General features: G+C 39.8%; 1 long non-coding RNA gene across 11 annotated transcripts in view; it reads left to right on the forward strand.

Annotated features, from left to right (window-relative positions):
- The window catches only part of LOC147100736 (uncharacterized), a 31,720-nt gene extending 12,864 nt beyond the window's left edge, over positions 1–18,856 (forward strand). For all 11 annotated transcript variants that reach the window (XR_015073547.1, XR_015073550.1, XR_015073554.1 and 8 more), the window contains 2 exons: positions 3,894–4,052; positions 18,702–18,856. This is a non-coding gene — a long non-coding RNA (uncharacterized LOC147100736). The remainder of the gene's footprint in view (positions 1–3,893; positions 4,053–18,701) is intronic.
- The last annotated feature ends 4,149 nt before the right edge of the window (positions 18,857–23,005 follow it).

Here is a 23,005-nt window from a genome sequence, read left to right on the forward strand (position 1 = left end):
TGAAGCACCTTGGGACATTTTACTGCGTCAAAGGCGCTATATAAATACAAGTTGTTGTTGTTGTTATGGTCAGTAGATGCAGGGTTTATGGAGGATAACTAATGGCAAGACGGTCTGTAGATACGTGGTTTCTAGATGGTCATTGATGGTAGGACATTCAGTAGATGAAAGGTAGATGGCTAAGATTGGATTGGTGAGTAAAAACAGAGTAAATGGCCACCAATGGTGTGATTGATGATCAGTAGACGAGGGGCTCTAGATGGTCACTAATAATATTTGAATTTAGATGAGTGCTAGAAGTACCACATAAGCATGGACACATCAGAAGTGAGTTCGCAACAATACCGCACAAGTGTAGTGAATTCATTTAAAGGTAGTTCCCAGTTACCTTTATCTTTCTCCATGCCATTGACAACATTCTGCATTTCTGAAGTTCACCGAATCTGTTCACGACATTCTTGGGGGGTCACTGGCATTTCTCGGAGAATGAAGAATGTTACAGGTAAATCGGTTTGCCGCAGCTAACAGCTAATATTCTCCAGTTAGTAGGCTATGCACGTTTCCTCATTAACTGGTAGCTGTCAAGTCGACATTTGTTTTCCAAAAATGTACGACACATCCAATATTTAATAGCCACAAAGAGGGGTCTTTATACCATGAAGATTTGCCTCGATTGTGGAGTCTATCTGCATTTCACGTATGAAAAAAGGAGGCAGATACCTATCCACAGGGCTCTTGTATTAAAAATTCCTCCCAAATAGTTACATTAGTGATATGTGCACATAATTCACAGCCATTATGATAGAAGCTCGTCTAGTTTTTAGACCAACAGTTTTTTCTCTCTCTTTGTATAATGAGGATGGTAGACGGACCAAGTCACTCAAGAGCTTGATCACACTGGATCCTTCTCACATCCGGAGCTCCGACTAATGATGCAGGGAGGGATTGTGGAGGAGTTTAGAGTGTAATTATTAGCCATTAATTGGGTTCAGGACCTTTGTGGTTGTGGTAAATGAGAAGTCTGACCGCTAATCCCAATCAGGATATACAGCTGGGGGCTAGTGAGAGTCAGGACTGGCTGGACTCAGCCTGCAACACTCCAGGGGGTCAAACGCACAGATAACAGCCACATCCAAGCCGTAAGCTAGAACAGAATGGCAAAGAGGGCATGAGAAAACACAAGAGCTACTCAGCATATTTAGATCTGTATTTCAAGGGGACAAATCTTATTTGAAGGAAAATGTGATCATTAGATATATTTTTCTAGGTGAGATGGGATAGCAGACGGCAGAGCAGCAATATATTGCTGAACTATACATCAATAGGTTCACATAGTTCTGTTTCAAGTAAATCCCGTTATAATTTTTGCAAACCAATTACTTATAACACATGATTGTGTGTGAAGGGGAGGAGCGGATAAATCAATACAAACTGTTACACGGATGCACTAGTGACTCATTCACAACCCCCAAATATATTTTTCCCATTACTGTTGAATACAAATTAGTGAATTATTAAATGCTATAATTTCGAACAAACACACGTGGCATCCTGAAGGTTAGTTTGGTTGTTTAGATGCATTGGTTGCCCTTGAGTGCTAGAAGTGGCTGCTTACTTTCACAGATTAATCCTTACTTTTCATTGCCCTAAATGCCACTCATTATAAAACTCAACTCAAATGGGTTAGCAGGTCAGGATTTAAAACCTCGCTGGTTACAATGGAACATATAACTCGTTTCATTTACAATATGTACTTTTTTACAATTTAATTCTTGCATAAATATTTTTAAAAAGCGAGCGAAAAAAGGGAGGGTGGAGTACAGCGTTGTTCCAGCGTTGTTAGTTCATTGCAATTAATTAGATCCGCTTTGGAATGCAGCAGCGCTGGACTTTGCGAAACGTTAAGACTCAGTTTGTCAGCTCTAACACTGGGAGGTTTTACCTGCACTGGATTCGGTTGTTTGCTCCTGGGAAATTAACGCAATACTGTGCGCCCGGCGGGGCTGGGCGCAGAATAAATCCTGAGTAAGATGCATTTAACTTTTCAGAAAGTACTTTCGAAAGGGAATCAATGACAGACCAATAGTCGAACCAAATTCTTCTCAAATATATATATTTATTAACATATTAAACTTAATTTTGGATTTTTTTAATATAATTGCCGTCCCGAATTAGACATTCCCGCTCTCCATTGAATCGGGGAGGAGTCACTGGAAATAAAATTCACTACAAAAATATCTGTTAATATATTGTCTCCAAATTCAATATAATTCCTGTGAAGGTTCCTGAGACGAACAACATCGAGATAATCAGGAGTCCCTTTAAACACAATCTATACACCGTCGAACGAGCAATTATTTTCAAAAACAATGAAGTATCTAAATAATCGATTGTTTTGTGGAATAACAACGCAAAATGGTTATTGATAAACAACTTATAGCATTACGGAGCAGGAGAATGATCTCCAATACACGATTCTATTATTTTTTAAAGCTGGTGTGAAGCAGCTGGGCTTTTTTTTTAGATATCAGAAAAAAGTAGTCAATGTTCTGAATATATTGCCTCACAACACAGCACCCAGTATCGGTTCAGGAGTATTTATATTTTGAGGGAGTGATGGATTGCTGCTAGTCACTAAAGGTACTCATTTCTCAGGTCTGATATAGTATCCCCCTTCCAGTATCCTTTCATTTTGCATCGCTCACTCTATGAGAGTGTTGTAAACTTGTCCACTACTGCGGGACCGCGCTGGCAGCCCCCAACTAATGGAGAAGGCTGTCACTCACAACGGTAAACAAATTGCTTATATTCAAGAACTCGATCACATAAAGGCAGAGCCCCCTTCGCCTCCTAAGACACAGGTCTAGCTTGTGAAGCCGGGCTCTAGCCCAGGGCGTGGGGTGTCGCGTGTTTTGGCGTCGCCTTTTGATAGAACTGCCCCAGGCATCTCAATGAAATGTGCCTCTGCATTCATTAGAGTTTATCAACCTGATCACTGTGGTCCACGCCACCCCGCCTGGCCAGCACCAGATTTTACACCGTGACCTCTACTTTGTGCGTTTCTATTATTTTGACTGATTGTCTTTTGTTTCCACAATATGCATTTTTTATTTTATAAATGGAGAGAGGGAGAGGCAGAAATATAGATAAACAGATAGAGCGAGACACACAGAAAGAAAGACTGAGAGACACACACACACACAAGTAACTAGATAGACATGAAATAAATATATAAATAGATAGATAGAGAGAAAGAGACGCACAGACATGGACAGACACAGACAGACACACACAGGAAGACAGACAGAGAGGCACGAGTAGGTGCTGTGACCATGTGACGAGATAAAATCTTTGGTGCATTTGACATTGGAAAGTGTTCCCATCCTGTCTCGAACTTCTGGCGGATTCAAAGTTCTCGGCCAGAAATCTTGAACACGTTCGAGCGAAGAGATCCTGAGACGCTTTCAGAATTCCGGTAAATGGCAACCGCACTCAGCTCCTTTCATTTCATTCTGGAAAAAAAACCTGTCCCTTAACCTTTCTTTGTTTTGGTTTTAATAAAGACACGTTTCCTCCCGTGGAATTAGGTGGTCAAATATTCTGACATTTCCTAAATAACTTCTTGAAACGTTAGTATCATTTGTCGTTCTTCCCCGAACTTAACTAAATTCAAATGTATTTATTTCGCTTGTCTCTGCTCCCATTTCTTGCACTTACATTGAATATCTGGGCAACAATTGAGTCAAGCACTACAGAGGGGTGTTGGGACCCCCCGCCCCCACCTGTATCTATCATCACAGTAATTGCTATGAAAAATATATTTAAATAACTGTAATTTTGAGTTGATCTTTTCCGAAATAAAACTTTTAATAACTGTTGTTTTATATTTGAAGCGATCTGTCTCCAGTCACTTTTCAGGAGCTGTATATACATTGTGAGGGTACGGCTTTGGAGACAGATGTAGGGCAGGATATTTTTTTCATAAATGGACGGGACCGCCCCTTGGAACAGCATCAAATCTTGAACTTGGCGGATCCTGAGTGCCCCCTTTGGTAGGTGTTTACAAGCAGCCTACATTAACCAGGCTGCATCTCCTCCAACGTTTCTGTGTTACTTCTGTTTTTGTTTGGTCACTGCGGCCAAGGTGCAACTGTTACAACAATGACTGCTTATTGTATACGTGGGTGTGCTTATGTGCGTATGTATGTTTGTATGAATGTATGTGTATGTGTTCTGTGTATATGCATATATATATTATATGTGTTGGGAGAGATATTTTTGTCGTTTTCAACTTTTTAAATTATCGTTTCGATGGTAACAAATATATGCAGATTTATTTTTGAAAGCTTGCGTAGGACCAGCATTTTCTTAAAGACACAGCAGCCTTTGGTGATCGAGGATAGTATGCATTTAAAGGCATATTATTCTTCACATATTTGGGTATATATTCAAACCATTAATAATGTGCTATTGTATTTCCACACCTTACTATTAGAGATCACAAATATTGAAGCGTAGAAATAAACCAGTTATATAAATATAAATCTGTGTTATAATATATTATATGTAATTATTTGCAGTGATCTTTGATTAAATGAATATGATACATCACCATTGGGTTGAATTTTGCTGGTTGCAGTAATATGTATTAGTTGTGCAACCCTCATGTTTTACTGCTGTGTTGGCCTTTTCGATTGTGTTTGAAAGAAATATCCCCAATATCTTTGGGAGATGGTTTATATTTGGTGATATTAATATTTCAAGGTGGATAAGAGATAATGAACCACAAGGGCGCTTGTTATTTGTATTAAAAGGGATCTTTAAACCGTTACTAATACTCCAGATTCAGAGAGAGGGAAAAAAGCGGTGGCTGTTGCCACTTTAAGACCCATGTCCTGGCTGTAAAGGCAGTTCGCCATTGCAATCCCTGTTTCACTTCATTGCACTCAAGTCATTAATCCATACGACTAAAACAACGAAGCTGCACGTCTCCAAAGTGTGCAATAAAAATGCGCGAATGCAGAGCCCCGGGGCAAAAAGAAAATTACCAGAAGTAGAAGTGACCTTAGGATGATGTAATCAATCAAACGACCCGTAGGGACACGTATCACAGTCTTAATCTTTCAAGGGAAGCTAGATGAGAGAGTCACGTGATTTTAAAACACCTTTTTTTACCCCTTTAAAAATGTTGTTACCTCGGGCACGAGAGGTAGAGAATAGCAGAGGAGGAGTGCATAAATCTTTTATGAAAGAATAATATCAGACCGAATAGAGCCTTTAGCACAGGGACACAGGGAGCTGGGTCATCTTTGTGTTCGGCCTTTTTTTGCTGTAAACGAAATGACAAATATTTAATTTACTCTAATATGCCCATGGTCAGGAAATGTGTTATTTAAAACATCCACACTGCTTTAGAGGCAGGTTAGAAGGCAGTCAAGCTATTTACTCCAGAATTGAAATGCAAAGTGGCGTCTGGTTCAACTAGGGGATGTTACTTTGCAGGAGATATATTGTAGTGGCGTTTATAAGCCAAAACTGTTATTGCACCATCCATATTTTACAAAGAAGCTCATTTTTATGTGATATTACACCAAATCGTTTTCTTGAATCAAGTTGACAGATTCACGTTGTATAATTTCCCTAAATTATTCTAAGTATTTAAAAAAATATGAAAATGACGAATATTACAATATTTCAATGTTCCTTTATGCCCCACTGTAAACTGTTGAGATTACCAGTCTGTAATGTTTCGGTTAATGGGGAAAGCGTCTTCTGATGGATTGCCTTGTAATCGTAACATGTTCTGTAACAATAATTCTTAGCCCTTTCCTAAGGGGACCCAAAGTAGGTGTAGCAAGTTAATGTCAGGAGCTGATCGGGTCAAAGCTCCTGCTTTATGGGGACTGAATAAATCAAATTCATTTTTTTTTAAACCGAGGGGTGTTTTGGAGATTGTGCTCTGCGATCCTATCGGTTTATAGTTAGGACCTTTGGCTTATGGAGTCTGATTAAGTCCGAATATGGTTTTACTTAAATGAGATTCCGGAACTTTCAATTCACATTCCGTGATTCTGTCTATTATTCCTTAACAAAACAGCGCTCTTCAGATTGGTTTAACGGTGTACCATTGCAACAAACAGATTGACTTACAACATTTTATAAATTAAAATACTCACCTAGAATATTAAAATATTAATCTTATATTTAAAATATTAGATCGTATTATTGAAGAGAGTTTATTGCAGGCACAAGTCAGCGATTCTTTTGCAGCTTATTCCTGTCCTAACTGGGACAATATGCAACTTGTAGAGAAAGTTTCTGGCCACAAGAGGATTCACCCCCGAGCTACTTTTTGGTAGTGACCCTGGGTCAAGAAGAACAGTCCTAAAGTGAGAATATTTGTATGCGGACTGATATCTCTCAGTTGCCTCTTGTTACGACAATATTGTTAATCTATTTGCGTGATACGATGAATGCGATCAGCAGTTCACTCTCCCAATTCATAACCTCACCGGAGTACAACTCAATCGTGCCACATGGGGAGCGGGGCAGTTTTGCACAAAATGTAAGCAGAAGAGTAAAAAGGGGCGACTGAGGAACCGTGCTCAGTAAAAAGGGACATATATATAGCATTTAGGCACACTAAGCAGGATATTCTCTCCTTTTAAATGTGGCTAAAATCGCAGTCTATAGACACATTGAGGTGATGACTGCAAGAGGTAAAGCCCCGGCTCAAACCTGCCCAGCTCCAAAGTCTTGACTATTCTACAACCTTTCAGATAACTATCACTTTCCTTTAACATAAATACACAACGGATTATCATTAATTTTACATATGTTTCTTTTTTCTCTATTTATTTAATACTAATTATTTTTCGTGAAGAAGTGGGCCCTGCTAATTAGGGTAACTGTTTTGAAGGAGATGCCGAGCTTCAATGTGAAGGTACTGGATTAACACGTGCTTGAAAGCACAGTTACTAAAGGACGTTGGATTAAGAGTTGAATCTCTTGTGATAACTTCCTCGCCGGATTGGCTCAGAAATTCCTTCAAATTTGTTACCCAATTATTTTATTGTCAGCACTACTGAATATTATCTGCCAGACAGCCTATAGACGTTAGCAGAAACATATACATTTTGTAAATTGTAACCGTCTTTTAAAAAATGGGGCACTAATGACCAGCCTCTCAATTTAAAGTAAATCCAGCAATAGGGGAGGGTTCAATGTGGGTGATAGTGATCATTTGTCAATGCCCAAGGGAGTAAGGACATCATTTGAGAACCGCCAGGAGACAGTCTTACCTGACTCAGTGGAACACGCCTGTACAGACAAACTGATCCATCATTGTTTGTGCTAAGGACATGACCAAACGTTCTGTAAATAGGGTTCTAGTGGGTGGGGATTCGGGGTGCAGCTTTCATAGAACTATCCCATCTCGAAATAAACTGTAGCCTCTTTGACTAGGACGAGTTCCTTCCATTTCTAAGAAACAAAATACAGACCAATTTGTTTCTGTGGAAGTTAACAAGGAGTACACTTGTCAGTGAAACAATACCGCTCAACGGTAAATAGCTCCATGACTCCTGAGCTGCCTCGAACGCTGTGTGAATATTTTAAACAACACATTTCGAGTCCATAGGCATATTAGAGGAAATTATATGTCTCTGTCTATTTACAACAGCCTCCTGATATTAAGTATAATCTTATTTCACTGACAAGTGTACCCCGGTTGTTGATGGGAAACTTCGTGTCTCAAGAAAAAAAACAGGGGATTAATAGCTTGTTCTTGCCTAGAGGGCTCGTATTAACCCTTTGAGATCTGCACCTGAGTTATGTAGACGACCTTCCCCATGGTGAGGCAAAATTGCCCTATCCCCTCGAAAGGGGAAATACTGAATCCTTAAAAGGAGCCATTGTACAACCCCAATATATCACTGTGTCTCCCCACAGTCAGTTCACGAACTCTCAGTCTGACCACGTTAATCGGAGCTATTTCTAGGATTCTTGCATTCGCATGTCTTAGCTCATTAACACAATATAACGACTAATACAAACAGGATATACCGTTTTCAATTCCCAGAGTGGGTTATGTTTTCACTACAACCTCGTTAGAGGCGCTAAAACAAACACGCACACACTAAAAAATCCTGCCGCTTTATCGCTTGTTAGACAAACATTAAAGCCTGCTTACCTAAGGATCTGGGTGTACTTTTTTCTCTTCCTGTGATTTAGCGCGTATCCCCCTATCTCCTGCCGTTCATCTGCCTATGTTTGAGAAACACCACTTCTTTGTGTTTTCATTGATCGATCATTGCAATGTACCTGGGGTGAGGCAGGATCTTTTAAATTAACCCAAGTAAATGCCTTCAAAGTGTTTTCAGAAAATTAATGATACTTGTATTAATAAAATGCTTATACTTATTCAGGGAATGTTTTATTTGATACCCCCCCCCCCCAACTGAGCTACATTTCAAGGATGTCTGAAATTGACTGACACTATAATTAAATTGATATTTTGTACATGGATGCTAATGTTTCTTTCAGTCTATTGTGTCTATGGGTAAATACCACAATTGAGACCTGATAATTTATATATATGGTCCCAATGCTCAATCTTTTAGAAATTATGTCCTCAAGTGCTTCTTTTAGCATCAGTTAGAAAATATCATAACTGTACGTTCAAAATACTGTATTTAAAAGGGATTGGGGAGCATTGAATGGACGATGGCTGGTTGTCCAATAGTTCTGCTGTAAGTTATTTTAATTATTAATGATCATTTTCAAATGGGACTGGCTGTATCCTGGCTAAAAATATAGATGCACGCCTAATTCCTTTCGTGTGTGCGTGTAGCCCTCTCTCTATCGGCTGGTGATGTTTAACTTTGTTTCCAAACCTTTAAAAGTCAGATCTACTTAGGCTGTTTCCAGTGTTGGTCAGCTGTTAATATAGATTCCAAGGGATAATCGAATTGCTTTAATATTATGTTTATTTCCGAGGCAAGTGATATACACATTTCCAGAACTCGTAGGCTTCTTAATTTGTCTCGTTAATTGTACATTTTACACAATTAATGCATTATACATGCAATTTTTGTAGCAGATGTATATACTGGTGCACTTTTATTGTTGCGGTGGGATGTGAACAGATCAACTCGAATCCTCCACCACCCACTCTTATACAGACAGATTTACACTACCCACCTACACATTTGCTTACACACACAGACCAGTATATACTACATAATACATACTTACACACACCAAAAACACACAAGCAGGCTACGCACATCTACACATACATATACACACTTAAAGCTTGACACACACGTCACAATATACAATTACACGCCTCAAAAAGGCATACACACACTTGAACACTCACGCGCATACACAAAAATACATTTACACACACATGGATTTACACATATTTCGCAGACTTACACGCGCACAGACTCAACTTTCACCGTTTAAAGATCTCTCATGAACATGCAAACAGACTCATGCTATTTACATACTTCTTTACATGTCCTTTGATTTAATGAGGAAAACAGAAAACAATTGGCTATTTGCTGGTTTAATACTTTCTTTTCTTCAACAATTACCTTAAAAATCAAAATATTGTCTTGATTTAATACTGGCCAACAGGGGTGAATTAATTAAGATTAAACCGCCATAAAGTAATTAACGACGTCACGATCATTAAAATAAACAGTAGAAAATCGATCCCTGGTTGTCCTGGAACTAAATTCTAAATGGAGCCTCTTTTAATTCCACACAATTAGGGATCTACAATTATAGCCAGTGTAATTCGTTTAACAAAATACTGATCATTAACTAGACTCATTTAATATTATTTGGGCAGATAAATCAATAGCCCGAGCGGAATTTCTGTAAATTATTTGAACGAATTTTCCCCAGCAAAAATGATCCCTCTGGTATTTATTCTTATTTACGTCTCAAACTCCCAGAGATTGACAAATAATCACTGCATTACCGGACCTAGTGTCCACCGCAACTATATCGATATGTACAACATGAGGAGTGTTAATTGGAAACGCTTTGAAGCTTTAATAATTTATGACCGCCTGATTTTTTTGTGTGAAATCTACATTTGCTCTTATGCAGTGAGAACTGATTTAATCATATTAGCTTTGCATTCATGTTTGCATTTGATTCGAACTCATTGCTGACAGTTCGTAGTGTTTTTAAGAAGTTAATTTAAGATTTTCGAACTTTTTGGGGGTCTGGTGAATGGGGGTGGGGTGAGACGGGCTGCTGGTCACATCTGTCTCTGCTCCTGGGCCAGATGCCAGATGAGGTACCTGTTTTATTGTAGTTACATATTATTTTGGCAGCTTAGTTAAACTGCCTTTTTAATTAGCAATTTCAAACCAGAAACTGCATGGCTACAAGAAAAAGTAGAGAGCGCGCAGTAGGGAAAAAAGGAACAATGTAAAGGAAAGCCACTTATTTTCAGAAAAAGTTTTCATTTTACAAATAAACAGTATCAAATATTGAACATGCTTCATTAAACGGAGGCGGTTTGATACAACAGCTATTAAACAAAGAATAATGCCGCCCTACTTGACCCATTCGTGCCAGTGATATAGAGGCGATTCTTGTAGGGAGTCACATTGGACTGCCACATTGTGCTGGGAGCAGAGTGCGAGGTGTTTAAATGTGACCAGTTGTATATTGTTAGTGTAAAAATCATTTCCCACAACACTGTAACCATCCCAGCATTTCAACGCCGCCGCACTGATTTATCTAAATATTTTTGTCTCGTGGAAGTAAGTACTGGTTGAGGAAAACTAATACGTACAACTGGGAATGGTAGCACCAGGTTGAGGGTTTATAGTTACGACAGGAGTTTCTAGGTCCTGCTCTTCAAATTGAAATAACTGGGGTAAAATTATTTGAATGAAGTATATGTTTTGTAAATAAATCTGTGGCAAACCGCGCTTGCCAAACGGCTGAGCGAATCCCTCACCTACACCCATATATGGAAACCCGTTGAGGTACATGCACTAACACAGGGATCACTTATGACAGGCAGGAGATATGTTGATGAGATACTCGCCCATTGGCAATGTCCATTTTGCAAAAGGTAAAATCAACTCGGTTTTAATTTCTACATTAATCAGACTTATCAGTCGGTGAGCAATGAAAGTGTTCACAGAAACAAAGATTTATATGAACCATATATAATGCTTGTTTGAAATATCGTTTGATCCGGTGCTTGAGAATGTAATGGGCATCAAACCAAACACGCCCCTTACTTAGCCGTAGATTCATATCCAAATTGATAGAGTCCCAGGATTGCATAAGAGAGACATTCATACTTTTAAAGATCAATCCTTTAATATAAAACCAATTCATTTCAATTCGTGGCGACCTTAAGAAAAAAGGTTGCAATCCAACAATAATCACCTGCCAAAAGAGATAAACGAGAAAACAAGGATAACGCTTTCAAAGACAATAAAGGATCCAGCAAGGTACAATCAACTTCTGGTAATACAGAGGACCCGCGATTCCAGGAGGTAAGTTTAAATTCTTTCAGTACAGCAGGAAATACACGAATGTAGTTAGTTGCAGATGAAATAATTTAAAAATGTTTGTCCCCCCCATCTCTTCAGTCGATTTGATGGATTAATCTTTGAGGAGGGACAGATTGGAAGACATAATTGTTTTACGAGTTAAAATGTTACTAGTTAAAACGTGACTAGTACATCACGGAGTTCCTTCAGCACTATTCACAGAATTAGAACCTTTTCATTCCCAGTCGTTTTGATTAATTTTACAGCCCCCCCCCCATCATTTATTAAACAGGCACGAAATCAACAGCAGCAACTAAAAAATAAATTGCACAGCGATTGAAACAACAAAGATCGAACTCTGACCAGGGCGGATCTGACAGCCTGTGAACACTGTCACTCAAAGTTTGCAAACGTGGATTCAAATTAAACATATCCACTTTTGGTTGGGGAGGGGGTATTAAAATAGACCGTTTCCACTCTGATCTAACAGAAAGCAGGATTGGACTGTTTCAAAGTGAACTTCACCCTGCCAGTAGCACCCCCCCCCCCCCCCCCCACACACACACACACACAGTCTATGCAGAATATATACACATTGATATTTTAAGTCAGTTTGAACTAACATGGCGTGTTAAAATCGAGTACCGATCCTACACTCCAAAACTGCACCTTTTATTAACACAAATTCCAAATCGCTGCTCCATCGGAAAAATGTAATTCGATTTCGTCTCCAATAATAATTTACTCAGATTTACCATAACGCTGAGCACGAATTTAAAGATGTAGCGGCACAAATATTTTAATGTAGAAGGAGTAGAAATGTATTATCTAATTTAAAAGTTCAGTGTAAGTGGGTACTGATTTACTCTGGAAAATAAGACTGCTATGAAGGCTATTTATTGGATGTTTGTGTTTATATGGTTAGAATTTACAAACATTAGACTAACAGAAGTTGCAATCTCTCAGCTCTACCCTGCTTGCATTCTATTTTGATTTATAAAACAAAATTATTCCATAACATCTAGTCAACACTATTAAGCAAACTAATGTGGGTTAACTGGCAGCTTTGGGTAGGCGTTTGCGCCAGTTAATAGCTACAGAAATTCGGACACAAATATTTTCATTGTTTATTCTACCTATGCAATTCAGAATTTTATCATTTAACACTCAACATAATTCGCCAATGGACTTGTGTTCCAAGGGACTATTTTTTAAAGAATATATTACATTTTTACGTTGATATTTTTATACCTCCTTAAAAAATATGATCCTGAGGAAAGGTAATTTCCGTGTTGTTTTAGACTAGCATGTGATATTGATGTTCCACCGTCCGAACAATACTGCATTGGAGTTTAATCCTAGCTACTTAAAAAAACTAGGAGTGCGATTTATATTAAAATATTTAAGGTAATGAATTTGATTTTTTTAGAATGTTTTTTCGTGCAAAAAATACGAATGATTCTGTTGGGTTTAACACATCTAGAACACATTATACATTAAATTCTGTTGCACAAAGGTCGTGGACGAAATTTTCCCTTTGCAGAAAGATCACAAACAGAATCATTGAGATGGAAAACGTATGGAATTGTTTTTTCGCTCTCTTTTGCACTGGACAAGTTTGGGAAGTTTCCTGTTTATTTTAGAAATGCGTTTCTTTTTTTATTTGCCCTTTGCAGAGTGTACATGGCTTGAGACTGTGGAATTAGTGCGTTTAAACCCGCTGGGGTGTGAAGCCCTCCGGTGTTCATTTCCTGGCTCCTCGCTAGATTGTCCTTAATTGCCTTCATCGCCGTACAGAATCCGTCTTTTCTAACGAAGGCGAGGGAGTCTCTGCAGTTTCTTCACATTCTTTACGTATTATCCTATTTCTTATAGTAACTCCCATGGTTACGGTGACTGGCCCAATCACACGCTGCTGAAATGGATATTCTTTACTTCTAATCGGTATCACGTTCCAAGCGTTAGATCCTGTAGCTGGCAAGACCAGGGTGGTAGAGTATGTCTGAGCTCCTCTAAATTTCACTCCTAAGACCTCTGGTGTGGCATGTCCGACTGTCTGTTGCACATGCTTTTCCACCTAATCTTTTCTGCTTATCAAATCATGTAGTTCTGCTTATCCAGTCATTGGCAGGGGTCCACTTCCCTATCTCCAGTCATTGTCAGTGAATCCATGCCCATTTCTCCGGTCATTGGCAGTGAATCCATGCCCATTTATCCAGTCATTGGCATTAGGTCATGACCATTACTTCAGTTATTGGCAGAGATTGAATGCCTTTGTCCAGTGGCATGCCCATTTTGCCAGTTATTGACATAGGCTGTTTCTTTTTCACACTACTGCATAGATACATTTTAGATTTATTTTCATTTCCACGTTAATTTCCCATTTTTGGGGGTATTTTATCCTCCACCCCACCCCCATGCTTCTAGATCAAGTACCATTCCCAGACTGAAGGCAAGGGGCTGTCGTGCTCCCAGTCATTTGCCATTGTGGCTCTGTAATCAGCCAGTAGGAGCAGGACAGTGGCCAGCCCTATACTTGCTTTTTACTTTATCTCTTTCCTGTGGAGACATGCGTTGCGTGTTCTCAGACAGGTAAAAATAAATCAAAATAAAAACAAATAGAGAAAATCAATTGTGCATTGAAGCAGCAGGCTTCCCTGAAGGGTCAATGAGAAATGCACAGTGTAGTGCATTACTGAATCATAGCTTCTAGGTCCTTGGTTTAATTCCTGGTCTTGGATGGGCTGTGATTTCCCTCACAGTTGAATAGCATGCTGACATTCACTGTCAAGGCTCACACATGAAGATTGGCTGCTTGGATAAGGTATGGGAAGGCTGCCTGAATTCATAGAATACCAGAAGTTTGCTCCATCAGAGAAGTGGGGGGAGGATAAAAAAACTGAGTAGGAATAACTTATAGTAGCAGTTCATTGTTACCTTTACCAGGGTTTTTAGTGACTGAATAAATCCTAGGCTTCAACAAATCTTTAGCCATATCTACGGTCCTGCACCTTTCAGATCTGGAAACCTCTTGCTGTGCTAACCAAATGCCACTTACCCTAGTTTATAACGTATCATGAAATTCCAAATCCCTAAAGCTCGTTTAGATAATTAAGCCTTTTTCATGTCATAATACAGCCTGTTTTACATTTTCAAAAACCAAAACAAGCCTAAATGTAATCTTCAACTATGTCTAATCTTTTGCTTAACTAGCCCAGGTATGACTGATCCTGTCATTAACCCCTTCGAACGTACTGCCATCTGAAGATATAATCTTTTAATCCTTTCTCACTTATCTTTGCAACATTTCTACACCGTTCTTATTCTCTCGTTCCCTTTTCTTACAATACTTTTATCTATTTTGCACAATTCTTTTCATTTGCAGTTCTAATTTTATCTTTTCCATTTTGGTTTTGAAATGTCATAGCCTCAGAATTGTGGCTGACAAAATTGGGTGATATGCAGGCCCCACTATAATAACCTTCTATCTAGCTTATGCAGGGATGCATCACCTCAATCCATCATTACCTAATCAGTTACTATTGTGAATCACAGACAGCATCATGTGAAATTGGAAGAGAGAACTGTCCTTAATAAAGCCGAGGTGCGCTTGCAGAGAGCTAGCACAGGCTCCACGAGCTGAATGGCCTCCTTCTGTGCTGTAACCATTCTATGATTCTATTTTTCTTAAATAAGCATATCATTTTGTTTTATACAAGCACTGCACATTTCGGACCTAGTTTTATACAGAGTACATGCTAGAGTGCACATTTCACATATTTGCAAGTAAGTGCAATGACGGCCATACATAGTTATACAGTTATATGCATTAGGATAAGGGGTGCTTGGTGACAGGGCTGAAGTCCTCCCTAGTCATGGGGTGCTGGAGGCTTGCACAGTGGGCTATGAGGTGCTGCAATAGGTTTCAAAAGTAACAGATCCTTGTTGGCATTGTGGAGATTATCTCCTCAGTAGGTAGCCCTGGGGCTAGTCAAATTGTGGGGGCTTGGGTGGGTGTGAGACTGGCCCACAGGAAGGGTCCTGGTGTTTCTCCAACGCTATGCATGACCTGTACAGTACTCACTCCAAATGGCAGATGCCTCACATATGTTTGTTGTAGGGGGTGCTGAATTGCACTACAACAAAGGATACATCTACTTGTTGCCAGAGCGAGATCTGTGCAAGCTTACAAGTGGTTTGGATTCTTTGCCCTACTGGTAGTAGATACAGTATGCATAGGCCCGGGATCAGAGGGTTGGTCAGGCCTGTCATTGCTTCTGAAGATTCTGAGTTAGCCCTCTGTCACTCTGCTACATAGAGGTACATGAGAACCAGTCTCAACATCTCCTTCCCATCTTCCCGAGAGCGGATGTCTAAAGTTACACTCCCAGAGGCCACATCATTTTTTTGTGCTGTCAGATGCAGAGTGAGTAGAGGACTGAGGTTCACCCATGGGATGGCTATCTCAGGTGTAATCTTGGCCACCATTTTATCATGGGAAAGGTGGTAATTGGCTTTTTGAGGTCCTGGAACAGCTGAGCCAAAATGCAGATTGACAACATCTGGAACGTGCATAGGGCAGCACCTTCAGAAGAAAAAAGGAACTAAATAATTTAAGCTGTAATGATCTGGGATTCTCATCCTCATTCTCAACTCACCAACTAATCCAGAGAAGCAGAGGGGTTTCATATATTAACTTGACCATTATTGAAAGACATTGGTTTACCAAGTTCCCACTGCGATCCCTGGCCCCAGAAAGACAGCAGATGGCATAATTACTTCAGTAGCACAGAGCGCATGGGAGCTGCAGTATGTGAAATGAAAATGCGTAGTGAGTGACAATGAATTAACTTTGCTTTTTATAATTATGCTTTTGTTTCTGAAGCAGATGAAGAAAAAAATCCAAAATTAAGACCAATTCTAAGCATTCAGACCTATCTACATTAGGTTGGGCCAAGCAATAGACAATGATGATACTAGAACTGAGAGGATATATTTACCAGGAAAAGCTGAACAGGCTGGGGCTCTTTTCTCTAGAAAAGAGAAGGCTAAGGGGTGACCTGATAAAGGTCTTTACGATTATGAGAGAGATTGATAGGGTAAACGTAGAGAAAATGTTTCCACTGGTGGGGGAGTCCAAAACTAAAGGTCATAAATATAAGATTGTCAATAGGGAATGCAGAAGAAACTTCTTTACACAAAGAGTGGTAAGAATGTGGAACCCGCTACCACAAGGAGTAGTTAAGGCGAATAGCATAGATGCATTTAAGGGGAAGCTAGATAAGCACATGGAGGAGAAAGGAATAGAAGGATATGTTAATAGGGTTGGATGAAGTGGGGTGGGAGGAGGCTTGTGTGGAGCATAAATGCCAGCATAGACCAGTTGGGCCAAATGACCTGTTCTTGTGCTGTAGGCTATGTAACTCTATGTAACAATGAGGTATAAATTGGTCTAATTTCACAGTGCTATGTCCTGCACTCCAAGGATGCTTGGACTACATCTGATCCCATATTGGGTTACGTAATTTTTTTAGGCGTCTCTGGTGGTTGCCTGAAACAGGCGTTAGGACCCTTGCCTATGTTAATGAGGGGCCTAACAGCTGTTTAGGATGCCTTTGCCATGAGTGGAGCAGGCCAATTTGGTAAGGGAAGGTACTGGATGGTAGGCAGTGTCCATGGAACCGTACTCCAGCAAGGGTCAACACCTTCAGGAGAGGGGACAAAAATTGTAAGAAAAAACTGTCGAAAGTTCCTACTTTAAAATTGACACAGTACATTGATCCTATGTCAGCAGGTCATTAGATAATAAAGCAAAGTGATAACTACCACCAGTTCGGGACATAAAGAGACTTACAAAGGTGCCTTTTAATGTGGGTTTGATTAAATAAATGCAAGGAGAGGGCTGAGCACACCAGAAACTAGGGTGCAATCAAGAACCTGAGCTCTTTGTTGCACCCAAGTACAGTGCCCAGGTCTAAGAGAATAAAAACTATTGCTTGGCGATACAGGGCATATTACTTTAATAACAACATAATATCCCACAGTGAAATTTGACTGTTACTCCAGTGTTAATTTCTTTCCCACCTGAAGAATATTATGTGGTAGTACATCATTATAAAGAACATAAAGTATTGAATGAAAAACGTGTGTGTGCTGTTTCAATTGGCATGATGTTCACCAACTTTCTGACCTACAGATCTAAAGATTGAAAGAAACTATCTGGGGTACAGTCTCCGCTTTGGGCACAATCTGGCTGCAAATTGTGCTCAAAATTGCACTGATTTTCCAAAGTGAAGTTATGGGTCAATTTTCTGCTCAAACTTATTTGCATAATCACAAACTTAAAATATGCCATGAACAATTGCAATCGGGCATTGTTTTAGAATGTAATTGTTTATTGTTTTCCCTTGCATTAAAAAATATTCCTTGATGTATTTAAGAATGATAACCTGTGCAGTTTTATTAATACAGCTAAAATTGAGTTTAATCACAAAAACTAAGCATTTTTAATAATAGTGTCGAGTCCACCACCTGTGAATAACTTGATTTTAAATAATTGAAAATAACTTTAAAAAACTATACAGAACTATTTAATATTTTATTGGTATACACTAGTCAGTTTCTTAGTAAATTAAATATTTTTTAATACTTAAAAACTTTTAAAAGTTGCCTACTGGTGCTTTTGCGCCTAAAAAAAAGCGTAATTTGAAGTGCCTCTTCAAAAGACTGCAAACAGGTGCAATTGGTGGAAATGAGGCATGCTCATTAAATCGATCTGGGGGGGTGGCCAATTTTGTGGGCAGAGCTGGCTTCCAGCTCGATATTTTTTAAACCAGCGTAAAAGATTGCAGAAACGTGATTTGCACTGGACGTAACTTGCGCTTGAAATTCCTCCATCTTTTATGCTGCTTTGGCCAATTTTGGGCAAATTGCTCTAACCTAGCGGAAACTCTATCCCCTTCAGTTTAAGATACAAATATTAGTAATATTTTGCATGACTTTGCATAGATTTGATCTGAAATTAGCCAACCCGGAACAGAAGTATATTACATTGTGAAATTAGCAATGCATTTATCATATAGTTACTGGGATTTGAGAAAATATATTCTTGACAATTGATGTACAGTGGAATCAAAGTAATATTTGAAACTATATCTCTCTTAGGTTGTTACCAATGGAGACCTTGTGTGCAAGCAGCCAAATCTCATCCCAGGCCTCATCTTCATTGGAATTATCTAAATCCTTCTTCCAGATGATCCAACACTATTACAGATATCTATGGTCATGGATATAAATAAAGCTTATTCCTCAGAGACAAATTCTGTCTGGACTTATTTCTTATCAAATAAACTATGCAAAGAAAACGAGGAATGTTAAAACAGTCAAAAATCCCACAGGGTGACATGGTAGCACATCATTATCACAAACATAAAGCACTGAATGAGAAAAAGCTACTTAGATTCTCAAGCCTTATCACAAACAATTTCTTCTTGGGAAACACATCAATGCACTTGCCTTTCTTCTCGGATATTTATTACAGCCCACGTTTGAACGTGCCACTTTAAGAACCACAGAATAGGAAAAGGTAATTAGTCCATCTCTTTTCAGAGATAAAATTCCTCTACCCCCTTTTCATCTTATCCTAATCTAGGCTGACACTTGAGTGCAGTACTGATGGAGGTGCCGTCTTTTGGAAGAGACATTAATCAAGGTCCCATCTGCCCTCAGATGGACTTAAATGAACCCATGGCACTATAGGAAGAGCAGGCTGTTCTTCTGGTGTCCTGGGCAATATTTATCCCTCAACCAACACCACCAAAAACTGATTATCTGATCATTTATCTCATTGCTGTTTGTGGGACCTTGCTGTGCATAAATTGACTGCTGCATTTCTTTACATTACAACCGTGATGACACTTCAAAAGTACTTCATTGGCTATGAAATGCTTTGGGACGTCTTGGTGACATGAAAGGTGTTATACAAATGCAAGTTCTTTCCTTTTTTTCTCTAAAAATGCATCTAATGGCCTAATAAACTGTTCACTTAGATGCCTTTCCCTTATCACAAGACTGTTACCCTTTCGGTGGAAAAACATTCCGCTCAACATTCCTTTTTACACCTAACTTTAGCATAGTGAAAAATGTGCCTGGATCAGCTTTATCAATCCCATTTGTAATGTTGAATTTATTGACCTGTTAATTTGTTTGTATACTTTAACATCTCTAGTTATTTTGGGGCTATCCTAGCCCAGGCATTTTGAGTGTCAGTGTTAGAACAGTCTGTGTGGTTTTCTTTCAATAAATCCTTCTACTCAATGTGTGAAAGTCTTTTGGATTGAGCTCTATAATATTTGTGGAAGACCTGTAAGCCTTGATTGTAACTCCCCCCACCCTGCGGAAATTAGATGGGAGCAGTTAAAATGGACTTACCAACTCCTTTCCCGCCTCAATCTTGCCAAATGCAATTTTAAATTGCAGGTGGCAAGGGCACCTGCCCCAAACCAGCAGGGTCCTCTTTAAATATGAAGATTAAGCCCCAATTATGTCATCGGGGCCCGATCAGCCAGTTTAATCTGAGTCCTGAGCGGGGGAGCAGTAGTGGCTTCCCTGCCAGGCAAAACCTACCAGGAACAGCTGCTAGCGCCAGAGAAATCCAGCGAGGTACGTTTTACATTTCTTTTGTTTCTTTGTGGGCCCCACGAGGAAACCTTGGGCCACTCCTGCCCCAAGCTTCCCCCTCCCTTGATAGGGATTCCCCTACTGGAGCCCTCCAATGCACTTGCCTTGTGCAGGGGACCATTCCCATGGGTCCCCAGTGGTGGCTTCCTGCACCAAATTCTTGTTTCTGCCTGCTGACTCAGCAGTAATTTCTGCTGGTTTCAGGCGGGAGTCCAGTCTTACATATGTAAATGAGGCCCGGGAACTAAAATCACTCCAGGCCTCAGCATGTGAACTTATTACTTCCCTGGCCCCCACCCATTGATCCCGACCTGAGTTAAAATAAGTCCATATTCTCTGTACTTCACGATTGTTTGTAACTAGTTGCTTTAACAACTAACAGTTACATCCCAATAGATAGAATTATCTATTTTACAAAAACAGAAAGAGCTTGCATTTATATAGCACCTTTAACATAGAATAACATTCCAAGGTGCTTCATAGAGGTATAAAAGTGGACACCGAGCTAGAAAGGGAGAAATTAGTAGGGGGTGACCAAAAGTTTTGTCAAAGAGATGGGTTTTAAGGAGGTGAAAAGGCAGAGGAGTTTAGTGAGGGAATTATAGAGTGTGGGGCCTAAGATTGTTGAAGGCACAGCTACCAATGGCGGAGCAAAGGGAGGGGAAATGCACAAAAGACCAGTGCAGGAGAATAGAACATTTCACTTTTGGTACCCAGTGTTGGCATCAAGAACTCTGAGGTCAGGTAAAACAAAGAGCAGGGTAAAAGAACCTCTGCTTGCCTCTAACATAGTGCTTCAACTGCAGCTTCACAAGCCTACTTCATAAATGTTTCTGTTATGACAACATCCTCCTTATATCCTCTTTCAACAAGAATGCAAATTAATTAGAAATTAATGCTGAATTGTGGGTAGTTTATACTTCACGAATACCTTGGTGGCCAGAAGGGACAGGAGGCTTTCATTTCATCAGCTTGGATTGGGTTCAACTCTTAGTTCAAGTCCCACTCCAGAGACTTGAGCACATAATCCAGGTTGACACTTGAGTACAGTACTGAGGGAATGCTGCACTGTTGAAGCTGCCATTTTTTGGATGAGACTTAAACTCCGTCTGCTCTCTCAGGTAGACATAAAATATGCTATGGCACTATTCAAAGATGAGAAAAGGGGTTTTCCTGATGTCCTGGCCAATATTTATCTCTCACTATTGACAGATTATCTGGTCATTATCTAATTGCCATGTGGGAACATGATGTGAACAAATTGGCTGCTGAGTTTCCTACATTATAACAGCGACTAAACTTCAAAAGTACTTAATTAGCTGTGAAGCACTTTAGGAGGTCCTGAAGTCCTGAAAGGCACTATATAAACATAGAAGATAGGAGCAGGAGTAGGCCATTCGGCCCCTCGAGCCTGTTCCGCCATTTAATGAGATCATGGCTGATCATCCAAATTCAGTACCCTGTCCCTGCTTTCTCTGCATATCCCTTGATCCCTTTAGCCTTAAGAAATATATCTAACTCCTTCTTGAATATATTTAATGAATTGGCCGCAACTGCCTTGTGTGGTAGAGAATTCCACAGGTTCACCACTCTCTGGGTAAAGAAATTCCTCCTCATCTCAGTCCTAAATGGCTTAACCCTTATCCTTAGACTGTGACCCCTGGTTCTGGACTCCCCGCCATCGGGAAAATCCTTCCTGCATCTAGTCTGTCTAGTCCTGTTAGAATTTTATAAGTTTCAATGAGATCCCTCTCATTCTTCTAAACTCTAGTGAATATAAGCCTAATCAACCCAATCTTTCCTCATACGTCATTCCTGCCATCCCAGGTATCAGTCTGGTGAATCTTCGCTGCACTCTCTCCATGGCAAGAACATCCTTCCTCAGATAAGGTGACCAAAACTGCACACAATACTCAAGGTGTGGTCTCACCAAGGCCCTGTACAACTGCAGCAAGAAATCCTTGCTCCTGTACTCGAATCCTCTCGCTATGAAGGCCAACATACCATTTGCTGCACCTGCATGCTTACCTTCAGCGACTGGTGCACAAGGACACCCAGGTCTCGTTGCACTTCCCCTTTTCCCAATCTATTGCCGTTCAGATAATAATCTGTCTTCCTGTTTTTGCCACCGAAGTGGATAACCTCGCATTTATCCACATTATACTGCATTTGCCATGCATCTGCCCAATCACCCAACCTATCCAAATCATACTGGAGTTTCTCTGCATCCTCCTCACAGCACACATGCCCACCCAACTTTGTGTCATCTGCAAACTTGGAGATATTACATCTAGTTCCCTCGTCTAGATCATTTATATATATTGTGAATAGCTGGGGTCCTAGCACCGATCCCTGCAGTACCCCACTAGTCACTGCGGCCACTCGGAAAAAGACCCATTTATTCTAACTCTTTGTTTCCTGTCTGCCAACCAGTTCTCTATCCAAGACAGTACCTTACCCCCAATCCCGTGTGCTTTAATTTTGCACACTAATCTCTTATGCGGGACCTTATCGAAAGCCTTCTGAAAGTCCAAATACACCACATCCTCTGGTTCTCCCTTATCTATTCCTCAAAAAATTCCAGTAGATTAGTCAAGCATGATTTACCTTTTGTAAATCCATGTTGACTTTGTTCGATCCTGTCACTGTTATCCAAGTGCTGTGCTATTACATCTTTTATAATGGACTCTAGCATTATCCTCACTACCGATGTCAGGCTTACCGGTCTATAATTCCCTGTTTTCTCTCTACCACCTTTTTTAAATAGTGGGGTTACATTAGCTATCCTC

This window comes from Somniosus microcephalus, chromosome 25 (genome assembly GCF_052327205.1).
Source record: "Somniosus microcephalus isolate GS21.2 chromosome 25, FLI_Smic_1.0, whole genome shotgun sequence".
Lineage (NCBI taxonomy): Eukaryota > Metazoa > Chordata > Chondrichthyes > Squaliformes > Somniosidae > Somniosus > Somniosus microcephalus.